We start from the raw sequence: 9459 nt of genomic DNA, 5'->3' as shown, positions 1-9459 counted from the left end.
CCACCCTTGGAGGAGTCAGTGAGAGGTAGAAAGAAGCTTCTTCCTGATACTATCAGGAAGTGTTGGTACAATTCTATGATCAGAAAAAACATAGAGAAAGAAAGAGAATCGTTCCCATACCATAACCAAAAATTCCCAGTGCATAAGCCCATCAACTATGTACAACCAATCAATCGATAAAAAAATGAAAGGAATCCCACAAGTACCCAGAAAAGAGATGTTAGTCCTCAAATGAAAGTATTAAAAAATCTTTCCTTTTTTTCTATGCCATGTTTTTATTCTTCTCATAGCTAGTTCGCTGGTTTCAATCTTCCTTCAAGTAGGTCCCACGTGACTATTTTAAATGTCTCAAAGAAACGGCACAAGTGGCTGGGATCTGTATTCTCTTTCTTGAAAAAAGATCAAATGGACTGCAGAAAGCTAGGAGGAACTAATTCCACCATAGAAAGAAAAGAACCAAGGTGCTTCAGCCTCTTGGTTTGTAAGATCACCAGAATCCCTCGCCGGGAATTATTCCTCTGTAAATCACTTCTGTCCAACTACTCCACAGCCCTGAGCTGCAGATAATCTAGACAGTGATTGTGCCTGGTCTCCGAGCAGAAGCTTCACTGACCTCCCCTGAGAGTATTCTGGCACCAGTTGTGGCTGCAGGAAGAAGTATGGGAGCCCGGCCTCAATATGTTCTAGCTCTGTTACCACCTTTGGGTCAAGATTCAGCCTTGCATGTAAATATCTTGAGTAGAGAAGCCTCTGATAAAAGTATAGGAGAGGGTGCCCATGCCTCAGCCCATACAGCACATAGGAGCTCAGGACCTACATTAGGACTTGGGAGATGGGGTAGCTGACTGCCCCCAAGTGCACTAGACTCCTAGCTGTGAGGATGGTGTCTATACATTTTCCTTAGGAGTGTTTTTAAAAGACTATATCACACCAATTAGTCCATCTTTGGCTACCAATTAATTCTGGCCTTGAGCAAATCACTTTATTTGGAGCCTTAGTTTCACACAGATCTAAATTTAAACTCTGCATCCCCTACATATTGATGATGACTTTGAGTAAATTACACCATCGCTCCGAGCCTCTTTTCTACATCAGTATATTGGGAATGCTAATGCACATTTTGCGAGGTTGTGATGAGGATTTAGAAAATAGTTTTTAAAGAGTACAGCAGACTATCTGGTTGTATTAGGCTCTGATTTGTTATCTGCTCAGCTGTGTCCATCACTGTGCACTACCTTCTCATGAGAAGCCCCACTCATGTCTCTAGCCTGCATGGTCCCAGGAGTGGTTGCCAGTATACCTGATTCCACCACCACTCTGTGGTCCAGGGTCGGCACTTATCCCAAGGCAGGCCAGTATGAGTTCCTTCCCCCAAGATTCAGCATTGGATGGGTGCTGAGAGATGGGTCTCCCTTTGATAGAGAAGCATGAACACCCATGAGCTCAGGAGCTGATAGCGCCCTGCCACTCAGCCCGGAGAAGCTAGTCTTCAAAGAGAGATGAGAGGGACGTATCCAGAGAGAAGAACAGAAGCAGAATACAGCTAACATTCCAGTCCTTGCCTCTAGTTCATCCCTGTCCTTGGACTCCATGAAGCTCACATCCCTGTATCCTCATAATAAAGTTATTTTTGTGTTAAAGTCAGCCGATTCTTGTTATGTGCAATAGAGAACGGTCTCTATAATCTGGTAAACAGTTATTCACTAAACAGCAAACAGCACCTTGTGTTGAGTGAAAGAACGAGACAAGTGATGTCACAGATTCTCCCCGACTCTCTCACTTCTGACTTGAAATAATTATTTACTTCCTCCTACGACAACCTCAGACCAAACTTATCATTATCCATTAACTTGTTCATTTGATAAACTGTTTCATTTGTTCATTTGATAAACCATAGCATACTCCTATTTCCATATGCAGATGGCCACATCTCTCATCCCTGTCCCCTGGACATGACCTTGGCTGCACCAGACTCCGCCACAGCTACTTCCTGAGACCTAGACCATATGGTCCTGCACTTCCCTCCTGTCCCAGCCTTGATGGCCCTTCCTTTGTTGGCTCCAACCCTGGCCGTGCACAGCATCAATCGAGAAAGGGGCACTTTTAAAAGGCAAGCTCCCTTGGTCCTCACAATAAAAATAGCTAATGTGTAGGTCCCACACTGAGCGCTCCACAGGAATTATCTCATTTAATTCCCACAACAACCTATGAGATTGGCACTCTTATTATCCACATGTTACTGACAAAAAAAAAGCTGAGACACAGAGGGGAGAGATAATTTATTCAAGGTCACACATTTAGGAAGTGGCAGAGCTAAAACAGATTCCATGCTGTGTCATGCCAAGGTCCATGCACTTTGACTCTTAACCACACTAGAGTATAACCTTCAAACTAGATTTGGACTTTTTTTTTTTTTTTTAAATGAAGCTTTGTCTGGCAATGGCTATAAGAATTCAGAGAAGGGATTCAGTGTGGGCCGATAGAGTGACAGAGTGATCAGAAGAAGATTTGGAGACAGGAACAGCTGGATTTTAGCCTTGGAGAATGGGTAAGGGACATGATAGATGGTGGAACTGTCGCAGGCCCAGAAATGTGACCGTACGTGAAGTAGGCAGGTGACATTGGTAGCTTAGGGCCAATTGTTGGGACACGGAAAGCCAGGCAGATAGTTGGGACTTGATGTGCTCATTGCTAGTAGGTTGAATTGTGTCACCCCAAAAGACACGTTCAAGTCCTAACCCCCAGTACTTGTGAATGGGACTTTATTTGGAAACAAGGCTTTGCAGATGTAATCAAGTTCAGATGAGGTCATACTTGATTGGGGTGAGTCCTAAACCAAAATGACTAGTGCCCTTAAAAAAAGAAGGAAATTTGGATGCAGACAGAGAGACGCTGGAAGAACACCATGTGAAGATGGAAGCAGATGCTGGAGTGATGCAGCCACAAGTCAAGAAACACCGAGGACAGATGGCCACCACCCGGAGCTAGCAGGAGGCAAGGAAGGATCCTCCTCTAGAGCCTTCAGCGGGAGCATGGCCCTGCTGACACCTTGATTTCCAACTTCTAGTCTCTCTAGACCCATAAAATAATACATTTCTCTGGTTTTAAGCCACCTAGTTTGTGAAGTTCTGTTATGTCAGCCTGCGAAACAATAGAAATACATATCTGCCCCTAGTTCCTGGCACATAGCTCCTAAAATGGTTGTAATTTCCTAAGTGATAAGAGCACCAGGAACATCTTTGGCTCTATTGTTTAGTCTTTGACCTTGGATGTTGACACAGAGCCCTCAAATCCTTTGGAATTTCCTGGGCGAGAGAAGCATCTTTTGCTCTAACGAGGTGACTGGGTAGCTTCAGGATGGGGGCTGGTCGCTAAAAAGACCAAGCCATGATCAGAAGCTCTGAACTTTCAGTCTGATCCCCCATCCTCGGGCAAGGTGGGAGGAACTGGAGACTGAATTAATGACCGATTCTACTTACATGATGAAGCCTCCATAAAAATCCCCAAAGGGCAGAGTCAGAGAGCTTCTGGGTTGCTGAAAACATGGAGGTGCTGGGAGGGTGACACACCCAGACAGTAGATGCAATTTCATGCCTCTTCCACATACTTCACTTTGTGTTTCTCTCTACCTGGCTGTTCATCTGTATCCTTTATTATATCCTTTATTCTCTGAGACATTCTAGCAAATTATCGAACCTAAGAAAGGGACCACAGGAACACCAATATATACTGGGTTGGTCAGAAGTACAATATCAGTCAGGATTTGCAATTGGTGTCTGAAGGGGAGGCATTCTTGCAGGACTGAGCCCTTAACCTGTGGGATCTGGTGTTGGCGCCAGGAAAATCGTACCAGAACCAAATCGAATTGCAGGGCACCCAGCTGGTGTTGGGAAATTGCTTGATGGGTAGAAAAACCACACATCTGGTGTCAGAAGTGAAACTGTAGTGTGAGGATAAAAAGAACCACACTGAGTTTTCCCTAGACTCAGCCCAAGGAAATGAACAGTCGTCATTAGAGAAACCTCCGAGGACCTTGAGCAAGATTGGGGTGACAAGAGGGAAGCTGTGTTTTAGGAAGAGTGAGCTCAAAAAAGGGGAACTCCTGGAGCACAGAGGAAAAATGGACTTCAAAGTAAAATGTGATTCAGTCTAGTCCTCTCTATATTTCCTGCCTCTCCCTGCAGACCAGGAAACAAATTCTACACTCCCTTCATTCTCTCCCACTACCTCCCACCTAGCCTACTGCAGAGTTGGAGCAACCTGGCCCTTTTTTTTTTTTTACCTCAGTTTCTTCCCCTGTGGAAATGGAGATGATAGTGCTGTCTGCTCCAGCTCAATGCCACCACAGCTGTCCTTTCTGTTCCCCCTGCCCCAAATACTCCTTCCCCTGTACTATTTTTCTCCCCAGCACTTCCCATCCCATGGCAGGATGCACATTGATTTGTTGGTTTACAGTCTATCTCAATCCACGAGAAGTTCAGCACCCAGAGGCAGTAGCATTGTGTCCTGTTCACTGGTATAACCCAGTGTGCAGATCAGCACCCGACACACGGCAGGGGTTCAACAAACGCTTGAAGAATCCTGGGAGAGTGGTGTGAAGATCGAATGAGATAATGTACATAGTGCATCTGTTCCATAGTAAGAATTTAGCACGTGCCGGTCCCGCCCCTTATATGTCCCTGAACGTTTCCTATAGAACTTTTATGCACGACTAAGAGGACATGTGTTCTGTGCTTTGATTACCACATATGTAAAGTTGAAGTGATACCACCTTATGTATCTATTTTTAAATTTTGTTCCATTTTCCATTTCTTTAAACTGGAAGATATACCTCACTCTTTTCAAAATGGTCTTCATAAATTATGTATCTTTGGTGGGTAATTAAAGTGGCCTGTGGCAGGAGATCAAATGTTACTTGCATAACTAGTAAGGTCCCTTCTCTCCAAAACGAACACTGTCTTCCATTCTCAGCTGGTTAAAGTGAGGCTCAGAGTCCCTCAGTTATAGTCAGGTTTGCTGTAATGTAACATATGTGTTCTTAAAAATCACCATGACCTGGGGGTGGCTGCGTAATGTAGTGGTTAGCACGTCTGCTTTACACGCAGAAGGTCCTGGGTTCGTGCCTCAGGTGGAGCCATGGACCATACCCCGGGTGCACCAGGCCCCCTGAGTGTGCCCGGGGGTACCAGGCCCTGGGGGCGCTGGGCCCCCCAGGTGTGAGCACATGGGAGGAGATACCCTGCCTTCAGAGATCCAGTTCTTAAGGGGAGATGGCAACATCCATAGGTCAGGGTGGAAGTTGCAACATCTATAGGTCAGGGGTGGAAGTTGTAGGAGGAAGGGGGATGTTGGGAATTAAATAGGGGGAAAAAAATCACCACGATGTGAAAATTGCACAATAAAAACCACAAGGCTTATGGGAAAGACAGGGTTGGAGGCACAAAACACGAGAACTTCATCAACGATGTGTTAAATAAAAAAGACTCTAATAAAAATAGTAGCTCAATTTTACACATGTAAATGGCTAAGAAAATCTTAAATACTACAACGAATGTACTTTACCCTGAAGAAGTCCTGATGTTTGCTTGGGAAATGGACACCAGTAACACACAATGCTACTGTGTGTTACTATGTCCTAGAACAAGGAGGGTTATCTGGAACCAACAGAAAGTTCTAACAACAGATGTGGATGCGTGTGGCTCACAACACACTCGGTGAATTTAGGTAGCCAGAAGATGCTTGAGGCAGTTGTGTACATCTTATATATTTCTATGCTATTCAGTTAGCCATGTAGAGTTTTCCGCATTCACCTAGTGCTTCTTGCAGGCTAAATCGCACATAAGTAAATGTGAAATTTCTGTTATGCTCAGATTGTTCCTGACAACATCAATTGCATTGGAACGAATTTGCATTTCTGAAACAAGTGTTACAGCAGAGCTGACTGTCTATACGAACTCACACGGGAAGTTCAAAATAGGTTTGGGTGCAATTTATGCTAAACTCTCTTGATTCATGGGACTACATTTCACTTTTAGCTTCAGAAAAGGTAGAGAAGAGGGAGCATCTGATACGTAGTAATACTTTCATTAACCAGAAAGCAACTCAAACTTTCATATATTTAGAATTATTGGTCTTCGACTTTTAGAAGAAGCCAATCACAAGCTGATGTCTGGAAGTTATCCAAATAAAATCAAGAACGTGTCCTGGAATGAAATTCACCCAGTCCCCTGAACCTTCCGCACTTGTGGTCATGTGTAATGAAAACTGGCATTTCAGAATGCAGATTCTGAATCATGACCCTGAATGCTTTCTGAATCACAAAATCAAGAGTAAACAATGTTCTGTGCTCAAACAACACAAGAAAAGAAAACAGACTGAAGCCTTTGAAAAGGAGTTTAACATGACTAACCAAAAGAAGGGTTTTTGATAATCCTCTTAACCAGAAAATCCATGCCCTGCTCATTCCAGTCGTCAGAGGCTGGCCTGCACATGTCCACATGGGTCATGCCCTCTGAGCGTGAAAGATGTATCACAGCTTAAAGTTCTGGAGAAATTGCTTGGGTAGTTCAAATTGTGGAGGATAAAGCTGCCTCTCTGTGCCCTTTCCCCCTCCATCAATGCTTGATTGCTTCTTGCTTTACCTGGGGGCTCCCCCGACCCAGCCAGGAGCAGCACAGAGCAAAGAGCACAGCAGGTACAAATCTATATTGAGCCGATGAGAATCAAGGGAAAATTTTATAAATGGAGAGATGGATAGTTCTGAAGTGTAATAACCAAGCTAAGGTGATTGGAGTTTTATCTTCCTTTAATAGAAGAGACTTAATGGGGCCCCCTCACAAGCAATGAGAGCAATGATCACTGTGCAGTGGAAATGTTCCCTGAGCCTGTGGCTTCTTCCAACCAAGAAGTTCCGACCGAGACATTTTGCTCATGTTAATTAATTAGTCCTCCTACATTCCCCAGGGAGGTCTGGAAGCACTGTGTTCTGGAAAGAAGCAGATGAAAAGCATTGCATCATCACCACCATCACCACCATCACCACCATCATCACCATCATCACCATCATCACCATCACCACCATCACCACAATTATCACCATCACCATCATCGCCACCATCACCACTGTAACCACCATCACCACCATCGCCACCGTCACCACCATCACCACCATCACCACCATCACCACCGTCACCATCATCACCACCATCACCACCATCACCACCTTCACCACCATCACCCCTATCATCACCATCATCATTCTCCTTTGCCTCCCGCTATGAGGTTTGACAATCATCCATCAGACCACATGCTGGGAGCTATAACAAACTAGTCGCATGCATGCTTTCCCCCCAGAGCTATGCAATACAAGGCAGAATGAAAGTTCATTCATTCATTCATTTATTACTTCATTTATCAATATATTAATTCTAAGGTTATTGGAACCCTATTCTGTATTAGCATGAGGGGTACAGGTGGAACAAATAAGAAATAGTGTCTGTGCACAAGGAACACCTAGTCTAATGGCAAAGAAGAAAGGCATGAATTATAATTTAAGTGCTTAAGAGAAAATTGGTTCAAGATTCTAATTAAATAAGAAAGCAATAGGTAATCATCCTTGGCCTCCTGTCACTCATCCTCCATGTCCAATCATCACTAAGGCTACACAGTTTCTCTTTTCATTATGACTTAAATCTGCCCCTCTACCCTGATTCAGGCCCTCCTAGCTTTTGCAATAGCCTAAAAACTGGTCTCCCTGCCTCCACTCCTGCCTCTCATGCTCCCTTCCTCCCAGTGCAACCAAACTGATCTTCCCAAAGTGCAAACCTGCAGAAGTCACTCAGTCCACTGACTAACGACCCTCTTGTCCCCAGGCCCATGTTCTGGGTCAGACCAGGCTTCACTCAGCAGCTCACAACTGACACTCTCGGGTGGGCCCGATACTTGTTACCCTGCCCTGCTCACTGCTACCTGGGAGAGCCAGGCACTGCCGCACCCTGAGGCCTTGCTCACATGGTGTCCCTCCCGCCCCATTGGCTACCTGACAAAATCCCATCCCCACTAAAGGTCCAGCTCAGTGTCCACATAAGTGACACACCCCAACGCCTTTCTTCTCGTGAATTCATCGCGCTTTGACGATAACATTTTAAAAGTTTTGTCATAATTATTTGTCTAAATATCTATTTTCCTTTCTAGATTTGGAGGTCAAGGCCATCTCCCCAGAAAGCAGGCAGATGCAGTAATGGCTGATGGAAGGGACGGTGAACGACAAACTGCCTATTTCAAAACTGTGCCAACGAGTCCCCTCGAAGTAAGTGAGATGCTCTACAATGTGACTATAAGCTCTGAGTCTAAAACCACTATCCTTCCTTCACATGAAGCTGACACAACAACATGTGGTTTGTGGAGATGTCCTGGAATGAGAAGGAATTTGCCCTGGGCCAGCTATGCTCCTTGGCCACTATTTGTGTGACCACTGTCATGCATAGGTGAAGACTAGATGGGGTCAGTAGAAGAGGCCTACTAAGTCCTGCCCATTTTGCTTCTATTTACTTCATTAGATTAATAGATATTATTATCCCTCTTTTATAGGTGAGCAAACAGCCTCCCTGGAGATTAAGTTACCCAAGGCCACACTAGCTGTGGTAAGTACCAGAGCTGGGATTTGAACCTATGACTGTCTGAAACTCCACCTTCTGAGCTTTTGCCATCACTCTGGGCTGCCTCCCACTAGCAGTGGGAGGGGGAGGCATGTGGCCAACGCAGGGACAGCTGGGATAACATTGCCTCTGCATCCTGTAGGGCCAACGCTCCGTGAACACTGGTTTTTATTTACCTTATATGGTGAAAAGAGAGATGCCCATTTTTTTTCCCATTTCTGTAGACTAACAGACGGGTGCTAATTTGGTAAGTGCAAATTGTCTGGCTTCAGTTCTACCCACCATCTGCCTGCTTGAACTAGTGAAACCAGGGTGACTTGTAATTATGCCCAGTTCTCTTCCCAAGGTCCTCCCATCCCTTCAGATAAGTTTATCCTTTTCCTATTTTAAGAAAGAGCTTCACATAGCAGGGCATTTATGGAACACTTCCAAGTACTGGAGTAGAAAGTGATATTTGAAGCCAAACCAATCACACAGACAAAACCCTTAAACTAGATGCCAGGTGACCCGGGCTGGGCCCACTCCTCCCAGGCTCGATGGCTGAGCAACAGGAGACAAGTTACTGCAACTCTCTGGACCTCAGTTTCTCTTCCAGGTCACTGGCATTTGGAGTCCCCCGAAAGAGGAAGTGGCGCTCTGCTGTTTGTGTGGCGGGCCAGCTGCTGCTGCTGCTTCGTGAAGATCACATTTAAAGGGATCATCCCAAACGTCTCACCCTCATCCTCCAGAAGCAGCTCTTCGAACTCCACATCAAAGATTCCCCCTGTTTCCCGACCCCTGCTAAAAATACAAAGCTGAATAT

General features: G+C 45.0%; 1 long non-coding RNA gene across 1 annotated transcript in view; it reads right to left on the bottom strand.

Annotated features, from left to right (window-relative positions):
• Positions 1–6832: 6832 nt before the first annotated feature.
• The window catches only part of LOC111739197, a 7777-nt gene continuing 5150 nt past the window's right edge, over positions 6833–9459 (bottom strand). The window contains exon 3 of the long non-coding RNA XR_002780165.1: positions 6833–6985. This is a non-coding gene — a long non-coding RNA (uncharacterized LOC111739197). The remainder of the gene's footprint in view (positions 6986–9459) is intronic.

Source organism: Pteropus vampyrus, unplaced genomic scaffold (genome assembly GCF_000151845.1).
Source record: "Pteropus vampyrus isolate Shadow unplaced genomic scaffold, Pvam_2.0 Scaffold48, whole genome shotgun sequence".
NCBI classification, from domain to species: Eukaryota; Metazoa; Chordata; class Mammalia; order Chiroptera; family Pteropodidae; genus Pteropus; species Pteropus vampyrus.
The sequence above is the reverse complement of the archived record's forward strand: the minus strand, read 5'-3'. Positions and strand labels throughout refer to the sequence as shown.